Source organism: Hippocampus guttulatus, chromosome 13, assembly GCF_054856545.1.
Source record: "Hippocampus guttulatus isolate MCC_2025c chromosome 13, RoL_Hgut_1.0, whole genome shotgun sequence".
NCBI lineage: Eukaryota > Metazoa > Chordata > Actinopteri > Syngnathiformes > Syngnathidae > Hippocampus > Hippocampus guttulatus.
The window spans coordinates 17,614,390-17,635,075 of NC_141273.1; the positions used below are offsets into that span (position 1 = coordinate 17,614,390).

A 20,686-nucleotide genomic window follows, 5' to 3' on the forward strand; every position below is an offset into this window, starting at 1 on the left:
AACTGCCCAAGAAAGACAGTAAGATGTCCATAGATGAGGCACTTGAGATTGAGACTGCCAAGGAAAGACTCACAGAATTGACGACTCGCCTGAAGAGGTAGATGAGAGCGATAGAGGCCAGGAGAATAAACAGAATGTTCTCCAACAACCTACCTACAGTTGACTCTCAGTGGCAAGGTATCAAGATCGAAATAGATCCATGAAAGCCGAGACAGTGCAATGCTGGAAGGGACAAGAAAGCGTCACAGAATACCAATGCCCAATGGCTGGCAGATTTACAAACAGAGCACAGCAACATCCCAGAACAAGAACCAATCATCATGGCAGTGGCCAATATCCAAGCAAGAGTGTCAAAGATGAAGAATTGGACAGCACCAGGGCCTGACATGATCCATGCCTACTGAAAAAAAGACGCTGACTGCTCCCCATAAACGCCTGGCAGCACAAGTGAACCAGTTGCTTACATCAGGGACCCACGCGCAATGGCGAAACATAAGGTCAGACCATCCTCATCATGAAGGACCCCCAGAAGGAAGCAACTCCATCAAACTACCGATTTATAATCTACCTCAGCACCACATGGAAGCGCCTATCAGGCAGCGAAAATAAATTGGCATATGTACTGTATCAGTACACAAACTGAGCACAGAAAGCCATTGGTAATAACAGCAGGGGTTCCAGAAAACAACTACGGGTCGATAGGACAATCACCCATGTCTGTAAAACAAGAAGCACCAACCTGTGCACTGCCTGGATTGACTCCAAGAAAGCCAATGACTCAATGCCACACACATGGATCCTGGAATGCTTGCAACTGTATAACATCAACAGAATTATAAGAACCTTCATCAAGAACTCAGTGAGGCTGTGGACTACAACTCTGTTCAGTGTGTACCCCGCCTGCTCCCTGAAGGCGGCACTTTTGCTCCCAGCAACAGTGGCAACAAAACTGTGTCCTCTTCTGTCAATACTCGAGGTAGCTGTATTTGTGCCATTTCAACGTCGCTGTATTAGTGCCGTTTATTGGAGAACCTGATGTGTGGTGAGAGACAAAGTCTGACTGGCTCAGACGCTGGCGGCTAGCTTCGCCTTTCACCGAGGCAGGGAAGAGTGAGTTCCTAGGTCACAGTTCGACTTGTGTTGATTGTATTTTTGACGGTTATATTTATATTTCTGGATATTATTGTGTAATTAGCACAGAATAATCGAAGTGAATTTGTTGGTAAAAAAAATGGACTGTCTTGAGTCCATAGTTCATTTCCCCTTGTAGGTTATGGAGGGTAAAAACTGGAACATAGACTTGGTCTGCAGTACCTCTGTTGGAAAACTCTTTCACGTTTAATCTGAATAAAATACCACAGATGGCTGAAGGCCACTGCCCTCGAAAGCAAAACAACTTTCAGCATCAGACAAAATGTTTTCTTTCCCTTATTAACAATGTAAATTGCTGCTTGGCAAAATCTGTGAATGCAATCAGCTACCCTAATTGTTGGGCTTTTATTCATAGTTGAGCTCCTACTGAAAACAAAGTGACGCTGGAATATCCTCACGAAACCTGTCATTACTCACCAGTTTGAAAGCTGTGTGAGCAGGCAAAGCTTTTCTCAGTCGAGTACACATCTACCGTCATTAGCCAATATCAGCTGGATGCATGACAATTTGACTGATGCTCACAATTTACATTATACTCTTTGAAAGATTTGCTTCTGCTCTTAGAATGGCTGTTTCATGAAAAGAAGGCAACATCAATTCAATTTTGTTTTCCTTTCATCTGAAATGCCCAGAGGCTGTCAGTTTATAAACAAACAAAAAAAAAAAATCAAGATTATATATTGTTAAATGGGCGGCCCATTAGTCGAGGGGTTAGCGCGTCGACCTCACAGTGCAGAGGTTGTAGGTTCGATCTGGACTCCGGCCTTCCTGTGTGGAGTTTGCGTGTTCTCCTCGTGCCTGCCTGGGTTTTCTCCAGGTACTCCGGTTTCCTCCCACATTCCAAAAACATGTGTTGCAGGTTAAGTGATCACTCTAAATTGTCCCAAGGTGTGATTGTGAGCGTGGATGGTTGTTCATCTCTGTGTGCCGTGTGATTGGCTGGCAACCAGTTCAGAGTGTGTCCCGCCTACTGCCCGAAGACAGCTGCTCGGCTTCGGCACGCCCCGTGACCCTTGAGAGGATAAGCGGATTAGAAAATGCGTGGATGGATATTATTAAATAGCGGCATTTTGCTTTGCCTTCAAGAAAAACTGACAGGCAGGCAACAAGTGACCTGACTTCACATGCGCAGCCAAAATCCCATCTGTGAATCCGATCTACGTATAGAATGGCTGTTTGAAGAAAACAGCATTTTTTTCACAATATGATTGGAATTGTTTGGCTTGTTCAGAGTCAGTTCAGAGCAGGTTGGTCTCGTAAAATTCACCATTAGTCAAATTTGTCTAACCCTACTATGGCATGTACAATTTGCCGTTTCCTGTTTGTCAAAATCGGGTTCAGCTTTGTATCAAAATTTCCAATATTATTTTGTCATGTCCTGCAAGATGATTGATGACTGAGTGGCTTCTCTCCCTCCGTCTGTGTGAATGTGTTTGCAAGAGGGGGCCACAGAGCCCGGGACATTTCTAAGTGAGGAAATTGTTAAGAAAACAGTCATTTGGCAACCATAATCTCACATGTGCAACCAGAAACATTGAGCTCAGTTCATTTTCCCTATATTGAGGACAGAAATGTTGCTTCGAATGGGGAACAATTGTGGCTAGTTCTCAGCCATCCACAAAAATTACAACGGTTAAATGTTCGGCGAAATCAGAAGCTTTTCAACAGAGTTACAGGGAACATTTAGTGTGTGTGTATATATATACTGTATATATATACACACACACACAAATCACAATTTTGCAAATGTGCATGTAAATATCTGACATTCATTTTCCAAAAGATATTGATTATTCAAAAATGTAGGCCATTGCAGTAAATACGACCAAATAAATGAATGGCAGTCCAATGCAACTATCTGAACAAAGTTTTCATTAAAAATAAATAAATAACTCATCACAATCATTCATAATGACTTTTGCCACAGTGTTATGTGGTGAAAAAGCAGGCGGTGTGGAAAAAGAATAAACATTGGTTTAGCCAGGATCCAGGAAGGTGATGTTCCCATTTTGTTTATTTCAGTTGGATGCGGCTAACCAGGTTTAGAGTACACATGCGTTGATGCTCTCCAAGCTGTCCAGCCTCAATGCATTCCTCAACCTCTTTTTGAAGGGGTAGACCTGAGCTGCAAGCCAAGCAGGTCAGAGCTCAGCAACTGGCCATCCACAGGTGGTTGCAACTCCCTTCCCTGAAAAAATCCATTGACTACAAAACACATTAAGCACTGCGCAATCACCACAGCAACAGTTTTGAATGGAAAGAAATGTGCATCTTTCTCCCCATCCAAAATCAAAATAAAATTAATAGTTAATATGGGTCATTTGGTATTATGACACGCAGCTTTGTCGATCGAACCCCAGTGACAAAGCAAATGGCGGTGGCCCACTGAAATATCTCTTGCGTAACACGAAAACCAAAAGTGCATCGCGGTAAAGACAGACAGCTTCCTTGCAACAATAAGTTGCACAATTTCTATGCATTGCTCTTCAAACTCTGCATAATTGGTCCTAATTACTCATGAAACCCACTACATTCTTGCCTTTACACATTCAGAATAATGGTAAAACAATACATTTCTCAGAAAAAAAAACCCCACCAACTTTGTTGCCGCCTGAGAACTCCGGTTGCTCGAGCCAAATCCTGCAAGTTTTAGCTCTCTCTCTTCTTTAACACACCTGATTCAAACGATAAGATCATCAGCAAGCTCTGTTGAGGCCTGACACGATCATGATCAACTGAATCAGGTGTGTTGGCATAGGGAGGGATCTAAAACAGGCGGGATATGGCGCTCGAGGAACCCGAGTTCCCGACCCCTACTCTCTGGGCATGATTATGATGTATATGGTGAGATAAGTCGAGTTGTTAGGAAAAAAATGTTATTTGTTTCAAGCAAACCGTTCAGGGATGTGCTTTTTATTTTATTATTATTATTTTTTCAGTTTAAACATATGATGCAAATGCAGCGATATGCATTTGCAGCGAGAAATAAACAAGACGCTTGAATTGCAGATGTTTACAAGGTCCTTGGTTCTTGGGGGGGGGGGGGGGGGATAGTGTTCAACTCGCATGGATGAATTAGGCATAGGGGTGTCAATGTCAGGGGAACAGAGCAGTGTTTGAGTTTTAACAGTCTCCCACAAAGAAGCTGTTCCTCAGCCTGGTGGGAATGCTCTGGATGCTCCTTAGTCTCCCGCCTGAGGGAAAGAGATGGAAGAAAGTGTGTGCGGGGTAGGTTGTGTCCTTGATGATGCAGAGAGCCCGCATTCTGCATGTGTTCGTGCAGACGTCCGTGGCTGTGGGAAGGCGGTTCCACACAATCTTCCCATCCTTTGAAGATCCTTCCTTTCTGCAGCAGAGCAGCCGCTTTGCCGCACTGTGATGCTGCTGCTGAGGACGTTCTGTCATGGTGGATCTGTTTGTGACCAACAGGTGTGCAGCTGTAGGAGGAGCCCTACAGTGCCACCTGTTGGGCTTGTCATGTCACTAGGTTTTTCTGTTTAAAGGACTCCCTGGACGACCACTCAGGATCAGGTCATTGTTTCTCTCACCGTTTCTGTCCGTGTTTGTGTTCTGCTGCTGCCGCCGTGGGTTGTTGTTTGTTACTTTTCGTTTTTCATGTTTCAGGACTTTGTTTTGGATTTTGTTTTCTTAATACATTTAGTCAAGTCCACCCTGCTTTTTGGGTCCTCCCCCACCACCATCATGACACGTTCTCCACCACACATGTTCAGGTAATTCCGTTTTTCATGGCCCTCTGAATAGGGATCGTCGGTCAGCATGGAAGGATCACTCGTTGTGTACTTTTTATGATCATTTATTGGAGCACTTTGCAGCAGAAGTAGTAGCAGAAGCAGGTAATAACCTAAAGCACACATAAACGCAGTAAAAAAATGAATATATCTATCTTTCAGCATCACGATGTAAATATGTATATAATTGACATTAATACTTTTATTTTAACAATACTATCGTCATTAAGTGTCCCAAAGGTCCAAACCGGAAGTGGAGCGCCGGCATGATTAAGCCCAGCTGCAACGCTATTTACTTCGTTCAAACATCAAATTGCAGCCGGACAAACATGGCAACTATGCAAAAACTGAGCTAAATAAAGACACCACTGTTCTAGCAACATTTAAGCCCACGCCGTTTAAGTTGCCGATTGCGAACGGTAACTGATTGTGATTGCATAGCGATGCGGCAAACCATCGCATTGGGCCATGCCGACGACGAAGCGAGTGTATTCACTAACGAAACATAATGCGATGCTGCTTTTTATACGTCGCACGAACGGTCACCTGTCAGTGGCAGCCCCGCCCCTCTTAAAGCGCCAGGTGAATCCAACAACACATCTGTAGAAGCTCCTCACGACACAGCTCCCCGTCTGACACGTCGTATCTTCCCAAAGAAAGTAGAGAGATTGGTGAGCCTTCTTCAGTCGACAGCAAGCGTTTCACGTGAAGTCCTGAGGAAAGTGCATTCTGAGGTAGTTGGAGCTGGAAACCATTTCCACTGCTGCTCCTCAAAATAGTTCAGTTCAATAATTTGGGAGAAGCCAGCAAAAGCGATGTTTTATTTCACTCACCTTGAGTTTATAGCCCCGGGCGCAAAAACTAAATATTGCAATCCATGTGGGAAGACGGTACCGTGCAGAGCTTGCTTACTTCACCCTTTCAGAGACAGTGGACAGTTCATCATGTTCTCAGGTTACAGGGTGCATGAAGAGGTTCAAACGTTTTTTGGATTCACCAAGTATGGTTCCATCCATTATGGATGAATAAGATTTAAGATTTAAGATATCCTTTATTTGTCCCACACTGGGGAAATTTACAGTCTACAGCAGCAAGATTGTGGGTAGAAAGAAGAAAAAAACAAACACCGTTCAATTAAGTGCAATATAAATGCAAAATGGATAAATCGCAGTGTTATTTACAATTGTTTTTCACATCATTCAATTATTATTATTATTGTTATAATTTTTATTCAGCAGCCTGACAGCAGTCGGTAGGAACTGTTTTCTTTCCAGCTTAGCACACAGCGCTACAGTATTCAACATGTCTTTATTTCTTCTTTGTGAGATTTCCAGAGCTTCTTCTATCAAAGACAGTCATGTAAGTCATTTTGTGGGTGCCACCTAGTGTTCAGAATGAGTCACCACAGTTGAATGAAACTGTAGCCAAGGAACAAGATGACAAAACTCTGGCTGAATGGTAAGGATTCCTAAAAGTTACTTGAAACCCTGCTACATTCAACTTAATTCTTTGCACTTCACTGGATTCCTTGAAAAGAAATTATGAAAACACATATTTTGATTGGAACTTTTTCCGGCCACTGGATATTTGGTTTCACCGTTTTTATTTTGTGATTTTCTTTTCTCGTGTGTTCGATACAAAATACACATTTTTCAAAAAAAAAGGAAAACACATATTTTGATCTTTTTGTTTCATAGAAAGTATATTACAATACCTTTAGAGTTGACCTCTTCTATTCTCAGAAAATAGAGACCAGGATGGCCCACAAATAGAAAAAGAAAATCTCCGTAATATTGGCGTTTTAAATTTTATACACACACACATATATATATATATATATATGTATGTATATCCATCCATTTTCCGATCAGCTTTATCCTCACAAATGTCGCTGGGGGGTGCTGGAGCCTATCCCAGCCGTCTTCGGGCAGTAGGCGGGTGACACCCTGAACCGGTTGCCAGCCAATCGCAGGGCACACAGAGACGAACAACCACACGCGCTCACACTCACACCCACACCCAGGGACAATTTAGAGTGTTTAATCAGCCTGCCATGCATGTTTTTGGAATGTGGGAGAAAACTAGAGTACCCGGAGAAAACCCACGCAGGCACGGGGAGAAGAACTCCACACAGGGAGGCCGCAGCCGGGATCGAACCCTCAACCTCTGCACTGTGAGGTCGACCACTGGACCACTAACCACTGTACCACTCACTGGGTTGCCGTAAAAATTCTTTATATACAAAAAATACAAAGTAACAACAGAGCGCCGGACTGGATGCATCACACAAAAATACCAAGTAACAACAAAGAGCAGGGCTGGATGCAGAAGGAATGGAAGCTGAACGTTCTTGTGTGTCGCTGAGTAACTAAGTTTAAATACTGAAAGACATCAGGCCATAGGTGTCAAAGTCAAGGCCCGGGGGCCAGATCTGGTCCGCCACATCATTTTATGTGGCCCGCGAAAGCAAATCAAGCATGTCAAATTTGACGATGCTTGCTCAAGTCTGAACCAAAATTTCAAATTGTCATATGTAATCCACAATAACAGTCATTATTCTTGACTTCTGATTTTAAAACTAGTTATCCATCAATTTGTTGTGCGCTGTGTATGTAATATGTGGAGGGGATTAAAGATTTATTGTATATGGTTTCCCAAAATTCATAACGGCCCACCAAGGGAAACTGTAACTACAATGTGGCCCGCGACAAAAATGAGTTTGACACCCCTGCTATACGGGAAGCCGGAGTACCCAGAGAAAACCCATGCAGGCACGGGGAGAACATGCAAACTCCATACAAGAATATATTTCATATATATGTCATATATATATATACAGGTATATATATATAAAAATCATGATTTTACTGGCCGGTCCCACCTGGGAACAGATTTTCCCCCATGAGGACACTGCGCTAAACTGAGTTTGACACCCCAGATGGAAAGCAAGCCTGTTTCTGATTTTCGATCAGTAAGTCCAAATCATTCAAAATGAGTTCTTTGATGTCTTTTCTCAATGTCATGTTAATGTTGTTCCAACACATTCAAATTTACTCCGCTTCCCCCAACTGGTATTGTGAGTACTTTAGTTGCTCATCTGCACCAACTTGTATTTGTTGGTGGAACTGAGCCAACTTGTCACAGTCAAAGTTGGTGGAGCCGCTGCGTAAATGTGTTGAAAACTTGGGTTTAATGTGCTTGTTCACACAGCATTGGGTGCATGCTTGCACCTGCGCATAAATGCTTTCAGAAGTTCAGTGTCGTTGAGCCATGGTGTTGCTCAGCTCAAGTGTCCTGTTCAAGTGACAGGGAGAGAAACAATCATTTCTAATGGTTTGTTTTGTAGTTAATAGAGAATTTCATGTTGAAGTGGTTGAATGCGTCATTGTTAAATGTGATTAAAAAGATCCCCGCTGTGTGTTTATATATGCACATATGCTGCTGGCTCCTTTGGGGTGGTTAACACATCAGTGTTCTTTAAAACTGAGCATTGGACTGTTCCCAACACACCTGTGTTTTCATTGAACTTCACACGCAGCCCCCACCTCGCACCTTCCCCAGCCCCCAGGGGCATGAGAGATCATTATTGCACACAACTGCATCATAAATAAATACCAGAGCACGGTTCATTAATTGAACTGGCACCATGGAAAGGATTTGTACATTTTTCACACACTCTGAAACCACACAACGGTTGTCCACAAACCCCAAATCATATACAGCACGATGTAACACACAATTGTTTTTAAGTATAATAAGAGCTGATGAAGGAAGGCAACTAGATTTCCTTGTCACATCTCTGTTAAATAATGGTAAGAATCCATCCATCCATCCATTTTCCGAACCGCTTGATCCTCACTAGGGTCGCGGGGGGTGCTGGAGCCTATCCCAGCTGTCTTCGGGCAGTAGGCAGGGGACACCCTGAATCGGTTGCCAGCCAATCGCAGGGTACACAGAGACGAACAACCATCCACGCTCACATTCACACCTAGGGACAATTTAGAGCATTCAATCAGCCTGCCATGCATGTTTTTGGAATGTGGGAGGAAACCGGAGCACCCGGAGAAAACCCACGCAGGCCCGGGGAGAACATGCAAACTCCACACAGGGAGGCCGGAGCTGGAATTGAACCCGGTACCTCTGCACTGTGAAGTCGACGTGCTAACCACTGGACTACCGGGCCGCCTATGGTAAGAATCAGCACTTCGAAAATAGTAGATACAGCCAATGGGCTCGATATTCATCGACGGTGCAGCTGAGATTGAGCGTGAAAACTGCCGTGTCCTAATTTTTGTGCTGATACAAGCCTCAATATGCTTGTTAGGGGATTAGTTAGCGTCACGATTGTCATTCCGGCGTTCTGAGGGTGTTTCCTTTGACATGCGGCCGGCGCACTTGACTATTTGATGGCTGAAAGAAATAACTTGACCTCTACTAGGACCACTGTGACTCTCGGTGTAGCTCGATTTTAAACAATACAATACAACACATATTTATTCATCGATGACTTTGATGAATGCACAGGCTAACAGATTCTGACCTCTGTGGACATGTGTGGTGGATGTCATCACATTACATTTCTAAATGTCACAACATCATTTCACATCTTTACCATGTGAATTATTGCAGTCTAGTCATTGAACATTTTTATTATTATTATTATTATTATGCGATTATTATGTTATTATTATAAATTTGCAACTATACTGTAGCTGGTAAGATCTTTGACTGTATATAGTTTGAGATAGTGCGTCAACCTCACAGTGCAGACGTACCGGGTTCGATTTCAGCTCCGGCCTTCCTGTGTGGAGTTTGCATGTGCTCCCTGTGCCTGCATGGGTTTTTTCCGGGTACTCCGGTTTCCTCCCATATTCCAAAAACATGCATGGCAGGCTGAGTGAACACTCTAAATTGTCCCTAGGTGTGAGTGTTAGTGTGGATGGTTGTTTGTCTGTGTGTGCCCTGGGATTGGGTGGCAACCGGTTCAGTGTGTCCTCCGCCTCCTGCCCGAAGACAGCTGGGATAAGCTCCAGCACCCTCCGCGACCCTTATGAGGATAAAGTGGATCAGAAAATGGATGGATAGATGGATTTTCAAAATCACCACACTGGCCGCAGCACAGCTATAGAGGGTTGGGAGGAGAGTGACACACCGTTCGGGTACCAACTGCATGGCGATCAGATCGCACAAACGTTGACACAAACAAAATCGGTGCAAAAAATAGATGTTTATACTTTGTCCCTGTGCTTTGTTATTAAACAGAAACCGATGCTCAAAAAGAACCAGCGCTTGCAAAGGCAAGGTAATAGTAAATCTGAGAATATCAACAAAATGACTCGAGTCCAATTCTACGAAACAAAAACAAGAGCAAGATTAAAAGACAAGATAATACTTACAAGCAAGATACGAGCGAGCAAACAACGACAATGATGAGATCGAGAGGTCTGGAGAACAACACTTGAGCAAGGGTCAATAATCAAGGTCAATAATCTGACGAAGACTTGGCGCTTAGGCCGTCCTTAAATACATGGCTGACTTGATTAACATATTGGCAGCAAGTGTGCACGCTGGAGGGAAAGCCCTCCTCTGCTACCTGCAGGAGAAACACAAGAACAGGGTCATGACAGAGAGGGGGTCGCACATGGACACGTACGATTGGGGTGGAAGGCCGTCTCGAAGTGCTCACTTCAAAAAACTATCATCTCCCCAGCCAATTTAGGCCTATAAGCGCGACTTGCCACACCACTCAAGCGAATCATTGTCCTCTTCTGCCATGTCAAGAATTATCAGCACGCCTCTCATGACTGGCATTTAAAGGGAATGAGATGTGCCACTTCGATGGTTGTGTTCACACCGACAACAGCACAGAACACCTTTTTTTTTTTAAATGCACCGCAATGCTTTGGCTGGCGCAGATCTGCCAAAAGACCGATCCTGGCCCTGCACAGATTCAGATGCCTCGCGCCAGACTTGCAGCGGCCGCGGAAATGGAACCCAGTATTTCAATTATGGAAAAATAAATAAATTTTGGTTGTTGTCAACCCAGTTAGTTGTTTAATTATATTCATCATCATATCTTGTCGCGCCAGTACTGGATCCATTGCTTGGCAGCATCACTTGTGCCTAAGAGGTCTTGATCTGTGCAGGTGGGCCCCAGTTTACAATCCCGAAGAATGTGCTCCATTGTTTGTATTGGGTGGCCACACGGACACTCACTGCTGAGTGAGAGTCCCCATTTATAGGTGTTGTTCCCAGTCTTGCCTACTCTGGTTCTTGCTCTATTTAATGTCACCCAGTTCTTTCTTGAGAGGGCAGTTCCACTTGGAAGATGTTCGTTTGGGCTTTGGATTGCGCCATTTAGTGCAGAGCTGTCCCATTCTCTCCATTTTTCGAGCCTGTGGTTTGTTGACTGCTCAGAGTCTAAACTTTGGACGGTCATAAAGCTCTTTCTGGACTTCAGTCTTCTTATTGAGTCACTATGACCATAGAGGGGGTGTCTTGTGTCATTTTCTTGACTATGCTTTTGTGTCCTTGCATGAATGTCTCTACGTATGTGTGGTGGTGCGATGCCCGCCAATCTGTAGAGTGCTGGCAGTGGTGTTGGTTTTAGTGTGCCAGTAATTATTCTGCATGTGTTGTTCAGCTCAGGATCTATTTTGTGAGCATGACCCGATCTTGTGCATGCTGCTGAGCAATATTCAGCAGTAGAGTAGCATAGTGCTAGAGCTGTTGTTCTCAGAGTTTTAGGATCTGTTCCCCAGTTAGAGTTAGCAAGTTTAGCTAAGAGTTGTTTCTTGTGGCAACTTTTGACTTGAGTTTCCTTACATGTTCTGCGAAGGAGAGCGTTCGATCTAATGTGACTCCAAGATAGACGGGATAGTCAACATGCTCAAGTCTCTCATTATTCCAGTGGATGCTTAATTTTCTATTTGCCTGGTGGTTATTTAGGTGGAATACACACATCTGCGTCTTTCCTGGATTGGCATGAAGTGAGTTTTGTTTATAATACTCTGTTAGATGTTGAAGAGCAGCTGATAGTCTCCTTTCGGTGGTTTCAAATGAGCGCGATTGGGTGGCAATACACAAATCATTGGCATATATAAATCTTCGGATGTTTTCAAACTCTGGCTGGTCATTTGTGTAGATGTTAAAAAGTACTGGAGCCAGAACAGAGCCTTGTGGGAGACCATTTTTTTGTGTTCGATGTCTACTTTTCTTGCCATCCATTTCTACAAAGAAGCGTCTGTTTAATTATATTTACAACATTATATTTGCAACATTTATGGATGGCTTCAATCTGGGTGCCCTCATCAAAAGTAGACGTGTTCTGTTCACTGTACTCAGTGTCCTATCAGATTCGGAATGGCAGCAGTCAACAGTTGTTTCAATGCTGCTCAGCAATAGCTCACAGAGCTTTTGTTTTTCTAATCTTGTTCAGTTGTGTTGATTGCCCAATGAGTGTTTGAGTGATGGGTCTTTATGAGACCTTTGGCCCCTTCTGACTGGGCAAATAAACGGAATGATGTACTTAAGGTTTTGATGGTGCAATATTTACTAAATGGCCACAAAGCTTGAGGCTGGTGAGTGCATAGTTACTGCCAACATAGTTTAAAGCAAATGCATTTCACATTTTGAACTTTTTACCACTCTGGTACAACTCGTTTTCGTAAATTAAACATTAAAAGGATCAAAGTGGGCAAATTGATGTTTGGCAACAAACTTGCATTAGACACCCACAATATTTAACGATAGAGTACAAATGGGAACAATAAACTAAATTACTCATACTGTAATAATAATATATAATATAAATATATAAGAATAAAGTGCATCATGCCAGGCAGGTGCCCTAGTTTTAATTGGTAACATTTTCTAGTGTCTGGAAGGGTTTGAAACATGAATATTAATTTGTTCTAGACAATGCCTTGATTTTAGTGATCTTAGTTCAGTAATTCATGATGACTAATCATTATATAAATGGTAATGTTGCATTTCTTTATGTTGCCCATTGGCTGGTAATCCAGATATGGATTTTTTTTAAGAATGAAAACAACATTTTAAAATCTGTATCATGATGGGTGAGGAAGAGCGGTTCAGAAAAATGGATGCACTTCTGTTGTAGCAAAATATATTCCATGCGAAGGAAAAATAAGATCACATTTAATTTATAGGACTACATGGTTGATGCAATAAATAAATATAATACGATTTTAGAGTAATGATTATGTTGTATAATTGAACAGTTTGCAGATTTGTATGTATTTTTGTATTCTTTTACAAATTATACTGCGGCCCATGCTAATATTTTTGACATCTTCTGCCCTAATTATGCGTTTGATATGAGAGCATGGTGTGGAGCAGGGGTACCCAAACTTTTTGGACCGACGATCTACCTTTCGATCAACCAACCTCCCACGATCAAATCAATCAATACATATCATAAAGACAGTAGAACATCACATTTTAAAGCTTGACAATGTTTAGCCATTAAGATATTCCGATTGCATATATTCCAAGCTTGATAATGAAAAAAAAAATGGACATGCTTACTACGTTAAGTGTGATGCACCTCACGCAGCTTTGAGCATGCCATGTGAAAAAGGCTCTCTAGGTATGCACTAAACCACGTTGTTCACAGTTCACTCCGAAATGCAAACTTGGTAATGGTGTCATGACAGTGACAACGCAAGTGTTGAGATCAGAGAGAAACACACTGCAAAGACGAGTGCCCTGCTTTTTCATGAACAAATACGAAAGAGCAAGTCTCCTCTTCATTACTACATTTTGAGATATCGCGCTGCCAACCTAAAGAAATTCACTTCCAGAATTATTTATCAGAATTTTCATGCTATTAAAATTCTGTCAGGAACACACACACACACACACACACACACGCACATCTATACTTATTTGTGGGGTCACAAGACATGGCGGTGCCTTGTGCGAATCCTCCCCTTTATGAATGGGCTACACTATCGGTTCCGCGGACCGGTATCGGGCCACACAGGGACAGACCTGCGAGCACATTTACCCCATCAGAGGACATTTGCACGACTCCAGCCAATTGGAGTACTCTTTCTAACATTGGTTCGCACGTTGAAATAAACAGAATCCGCCAATAAAAGAAAGACGAAGCAGTACATGGAAAGTAATATGAAGACATTGATGAAATGTGCAGCTGAACGCTTAGCTGATGGGCAGTCATGACTTCCTAAGATGAAGCTACTTTGATAAGAGAAGTTCCTCTGCTGGCGGTATCTTCACAGTGCCATGAAGTTGGAAGCTGTTGTGTTGTGCATGTTATGTTGTCAAAAACAAGTTAATCCAAGAAACCCGTTGAATCATTTGAACAAGTGGCACCCAAGCAATCAAGTGGAAAGCATGAAAATGCGAGCAGAGTTTGCACAGCCTGTCCACATAAACGTTAGCAGTTTAGTCGCTCAGAACTAACTACCGGATGAAAGCAGCAATCAAACGTGGCACCTTTTGATCAGTCACGTTTGCAAGAAGCAGTAATGCTAACACCTTATGTAGGATCATAACTTAAAAATTAACATTGTAAGTTTTTGCTATTATTCCTGATTGGTTCATTTCTTAGTAGTTCACTGTGTCATTTTATATTATTCTGCATTTGTTGCACAATAGAATAACACTGTTTGAAATTCATGAAAAAAATATGTATATAAGAATAAAATGTTCGATTACTCTATAATTATTTCCGTTGTCAGTACCAGTGCTTTAAAACTGACAAGGTAAAAGCAATGAAAAAAAAATGCCGGTCTATGAACAGCATGTACTTGTCTCAACTGGTCCATCACCCCAAAAAATTGGGGATCATTGTGCTACAGCACTCGATACAAAAAAATTAGGCAGTATCCAGACTAGCCAGAAACACAGATGATATAACATCACATCGCAAAGAAGACAAAGTTTAAAATTTCTAACCTGACTGGGGAACTGCGTGAGTTTTCTTATGGTACTCCGGTTTCCTTTCACATTTCAAAACATGGATGGCAGGCTGATTGAACACTCAAAATCAGTGGTGTCAAACATACGGCCCACGGGCCGGAACCAGCCCCCAAGTAGGTTTGATCAGGCCCGCAGGATAATTTAAAAATGAAAAATGCATAAAAGACACGGAATGAATATTTTAATAAGGTGCAATTCACGGAGTATCCGCTAGGGGACACACTGTTTTGATCAGAGTAGAGGACAACATTGCTTTGATCAGATAAGAAGACAACAGCAGTCTCAGTCTGTCACTGAGAAAGACCCAACACAGCAGTAAAAGCCAGCTCCCTAATTGCTAGCGAAATAGCATTAGCATCAAAGCCGTATTCTGACGGTGTCTTTGTTAAGTCAAGTCAGCTTTGATTGTCAAATATGCTCTATGTGTAACATACAGCACACATGAAATTACTTTCCTCTCTCAACCACAGTGCAAACATGTAGTGCATTGAACACACACAGTTAAAAATTTATGTTAAAATTCCATAAGACATAAATATATAAATACGTTAAATAAGAATAAACAAACGGCAACAACAGACAACCAAGGGCACTTGTGATTATTGTATATTCGTAGTTACTTGTTTTAAGTGCAATAATCGGATGCGGGACACCGATTGTGGCAGGAGGCAGGGGGACACGGGGGGGGGGGGGGGCGGTGAGGGCAGAACATGGAGGGAGTTTAGTCTCCTGACCGCCTGGTGGAATAAACTGTTCTTGAGCCTGGTGGATTTAGCAGAGAGACATCGCAGCCTCCTCCCCGACGGCAGCATGTCGAAGAGGCTGTGAGGTGGGTGGTTAAATGATGCATGACGAAGGCGGCTGAACTTGTATGTATACTCTAGCAGACAGGATTTCTGACCGATCAGCAGACTTAGACAGCCACTTGAAACAGAGAGTCATTTTGTCAATTGTTTTTTAAAAGATATGTCTGTTAAATTTCAATATTTTCCGAGTCTTCTTATGCTTCTTTATACCAAAACAACGGAAAGACAAATATTTTGGCTATTTATAGCACAGTATGGTATAATTTTAATGGTCCCGCCCACTTGATATCTACCAAGGCCGTATGTGGCCCACAATGTGAAATGAATTTGACACCCCTGCTCTAAATTGTCCCTAGGTGTGAGTGTGAGCGTGGATGGTTGTTCATCTCTGTGTGCCCTGCGATTGGCTGGCAACCGGTTCAGGGTGTCCACCGCCTGCTGCCTGAAGACGGCTGGGATAGGCTCTAGCTACCCCCCCCCCCCCCCGATCCTTGTGAGGATAAGCGGATCGGAAAATGGATGGATGGATGGATCTCACTTGCTTACTGGTGCATGTTGTTTATTTTTCAGGACAAATAAATGTCACATTGCTTTCTTCTATTGTTGTTTTTGTCTTTTACCTATTTTACACGTCCCTTTTACGTTGTCTTCCCTTAGGAACCAGTACTAACATTTTTTGTCAAAAAAATTATTAACTCCATGGCCACATTCTCCAAAACAAAATGATCACAAGTAGTTTTCTTGAAACCTTAAAAAGTGGTTCTGCAAAGTTCAATCAATGTGGGTGCAAGCTGCCCTGTTTATTTTCCAACCTACCGACATAAAGTATTGACACGATTTCAGCCCAAAGCGTCCCCACTATTCAGTAGAATAATGTCCACAAAAAGAGATGCTATTTGTGAGCCGAGTCATTATTTGTTTTCTGAAATAACAGTCTCGAGGGTAATACTATGAACACGCTTCCATTGATGTGTTTGTTGTACTCTGTGCCACTTGGGATGAAAGAGAGACGTGGACACAAGCAAAGCGGGACAAACACAAAGGCAACGGCATTCCCAAATTGGCCGAGGACTGCCCCACATCTGAAAGCCCTTTCCAGCATCTGTCATTTGTGATATATGGTTTTCTGAAGGGCATGACACACACCCTCAAATCCTTGATGTGCTAACCTCGCTAACCCCGTTTGCGAAACCCCTTTTCTGTGTTACTCTCGGGAAGATTTATTCCCAGTTGAGTCACCGGGCCATGTTAATGGGAAGCGACAGCAAAACGTAGCGCACACCCATTTTCACTTATTTCATGTTTGCGTTTCAGTGGCGGAAAGTCAACATCTCTCCAAAGAAAAATCGGTCACTTTGATCTTTCTTCAAAAGCTGCAGTTTGACATCGGGGCAATGTGAGTAACACCTTTCTCAGGAGAATCTCAATGTGTAATTTGTAAATGGCATTTGGGTTCTAGTATACAATACGAGACACTAGGTATTTAAAACTGTTTGCAACTGTGCCTTTTATTAAGGATATTTTGATTTCGCAAAAATGATTACTTTTTCAAATGATGACAAGCTTTGCATTCCTACTTCAAACAATCTGGGAACTGTTTGCCTCTGTTTTAGGGCAAAATACAGGGGAGTGGAATGTGGATGAAAGCCATCCCTCCCTGATTCAAAAGTTGTTGTTTTTTTTATGGTGCTTGTCCCTCAATCGGGCCGTGGGCCTGTTCCAGATCACTGTGCAAAATACGACTACCCTGGAGTAGTTGCAAGCCAATGGCAGAGCAGAATGTAAACCAATAACGTAAATCAATTCCTTTCGACGTATTCAAATTTCTCAATTAAATACATAAAAATAATTGCAGATATTTTATGATCTCTGTATGTTTTAAATTAGATTCATTCACACCAACCAAAAACCAGAGCGCACAAGGGTTGAGGCTGTGATCTGAATTTTTGGTGGATCAGTGTGTGTCACGGTTCGAACAAACCGAATAATATTTTTGATCTCAGAATAGTAGACGCCAGACAAAACTCCGTAACAAAAATATTTAATACCAAAACGCACCGACAAAGTAGACACATAAAGCACTAGTCAAATAAGGACCAGGAAAAGACAAACGATACGATAACCAAAAGCGCTTGCAGAAAAGCCAAGGAAAAAATGAACCAGAGTCTACAAAACGAAATGCAAAGAACCCAATTCACATAAGCAATGACCAAAATAACAAAAACAAAAACTATACTTACAAAACATAGAAACCCGAGAACAAGAGTAAACACGACGAGAGCTAGAAGTAAAGAAAAATGGTCACTTGAACAAAAGCAGCAGCAATGTCAAACAATTCTCCGACAACCAGTAGAAAGTTTTTTGGTCCTTAAATACAGAGTTCCCTAATTACAGAATTGGCAGCAGGTGTGCACACTGTAAATTCGCTCAGTCTGCCACCTGCTGGTAAATCTAAGAACAGGAACATGACAGTGTGTTATGGTGAATGGCAAATTATCTTTGACTTCGACAGTGTTCCCTCTACTTAGGAACGTCTCTTTAAACGAAATTTTCAAGTTATAAAACGCCTTAACAGGAAAATATTGCCTCTTGTTAGAAAATAAATTTCAAGATATGAAAGGTAAAAATACAGTCTGGGCAGCTAGTCGCAACTCAGATTTTCATGAACGCAACATACTTTCAACTGCTCTGCCATTGGCTATAACCGAGCATCATCTTGGCATCCCATTGGCTAAGAGGGACTTCTACCGTATGTGTATTTGCGTGTAGATAAATAGATATGTGTGATGCAGCGTCTTGTGATTCGCCTCTCGGGCCATGAGATGTTCCAATGATTTTCCGTAAATGCGAATCACCCAGAAAAAGTGCTCTATGCTGATTTTTGCCTTGGACATTTTCAAAGGATTGTTAAAAGCTAACAAAAGCATACGTCCTTGTATCAGTTCTTTACAAAACGCCAGGCAAAAATCACATCTGAGAGAAAAATGGACTAAAGAGGGCAAAAAACAAACAAAAAACAAACAAAAACGAGGAGGACGCAGTTAAAAGTTAAATGGCCATCATTTTTATTTTTCACTCTGTTCTTTGTTATTTTCATTATGCACCACTCTCATTTATTGCGCAATAATCTAATTGTAACATGTATTTGTTACATATTTTGTGTCACGGTTCTGTTTTCGGTCAAGCCAGCAGGTGGCATGAGCGGACTTTTGTGCACACCTGCTGCCAATCAATGATTAGTAGACTGTATTTGTCGGAGTATTGTTTATTGCATTGCTGTTTCTCTGCTCATAGACTATTTGGCTTTAGACCTCGTGTTTCGCTTTTTGTACTCTCGGTACCCATGGTTTAGTAAGTACGGATTTTGTTTTGTGATTGGGCTTTCTTGCGTGTATTTTTGATACATTGTTTTTAGTTTGTATTCGCGGTCTTTATTTTTCTCCCTTGCCTTTTGTGCAAGCGCTTTTTGTTATTCGTTTTATGTGCCCTCTGGTCCTTGTTTTGACCAGCGCTTTATGTTCCCTCTTTATCGGTGCGATGTTTGCATTAAACCATCTTTTTTTCTACGGAGACCTTGTTCATGTCTACGCTTTAGGATCCAAACTAAACTCGGCTTGTCCGAGTCGTAACATTTTGATGCATTTTTATGCTTCAGGAAACTATTTTTGCCTGAGTTTTGGGGGGCTTGGAACGGATTAGTGCATTTACATGGAAAACACGTCTCTATTTACAAAATTACCTAGTTAAGAAATTTCTTCCAGAACATATTAATTTCGTAAGTGAGGTACCACTGTATAGTGTTTTTTGACCTTAAAGGTACTCCGAGCACTTTTGTACTATTGATGATGCAGCATCAGGGTCTTGCCCAAAGAAATGCGGATGTGCTCATACTCACTGAGGTTCAAACTCACAAGCTTCAAAATGGGAGACAACAACTCGACCACCTGAAGCCATGCCATATCCGGGCGCAGCATATTGGAAGACGACCTAATTTTTTTCCTTTGGTTCACAATGGATTTGAATCATTGCGGCACCCTCTGGTCCAACGTAAAGACGAAACGGAATCCTGGGTAAATGTGACATCTGCAATTTAGCGCGAAATGATGACTCCAATTCCATCAGTTATGTTGTGCCAAAGTCAGAATGTGATGTAACGAAGGGTGTGTATTCATGTCAGTGACACTGGCAAGCTTTCAAGGACTACCATGTTTTTTCAACACACAGTTGCAACTACAAGTGTCATATTCACGGTGATGCTAATTTTGATGTGGTTTGCAACGTGAGAAAAATCTTCCTTTATTTGTTCCAAGTCTGAGTTTTACATTTTCTACCATTACCGTGGCTTATTATTACAGTATCACCATGGCAACAAAGTCACACAATAATAAAAACTTGAATCAAATATTTAACAACATAACAGTATTTGACTTTCCTGCCACAATTTAACCATAGCAACAAACATCAATAGCAGAATTATTTCTGTCAACTTTTTTTAAGATGACGTCACTATGGTACAGTAATGGGTGTTCACCACAGAAGTGCTGCATTTTGAAAAATACAAATACAAATCCCAGACATGATGGAAATGGTGGTCACAGCGTCATACGACGAAGCAACACTCCATCGGGACTCTTGTATTGTTTTAAAAACGATACAGAAGTGTTTGTGTGTGCGTGTGCGCGCGTCATAGCAAACTGCACACATTCATGCAATTTTCTTTCCCGTGATGACACTTCTCTCCACTGGTTTGTGCTAACTCAGACGCTGCGCTTTCTGGAGAGCAACTGCCTCGCGTCCTTACACTAGTAACACTGTCAAACGCGCACGCATGCGCGCGCGCGCACACACACACACACACACACACAATAGAAGAAGGGAAAAAAACCTCTCCAAGACCCGAAAATGAAAGATAGAAATTAAGACAAGACTGCCTGCATGTTTTCATTTACCTTTTTTGACAAGCTGTCATTATGGCATGGCTAAAATGGCAGACTTTTATCATGCTTGCTT

At 42.1% G+C, this 20,686-nt stretch overlaps 1 pseudogene; it reads left to right on the forward strand.

Annotated features, from left to right (window-relative positions):
* Positions 1-356: 356 nt before the first annotated feature.
* LOC147196754 (uncharacterized) overlaps positions 357-20,686 on the forward strand; it is a 29,189-nt pseudogene continuing 8,859 nt past the window's right edge.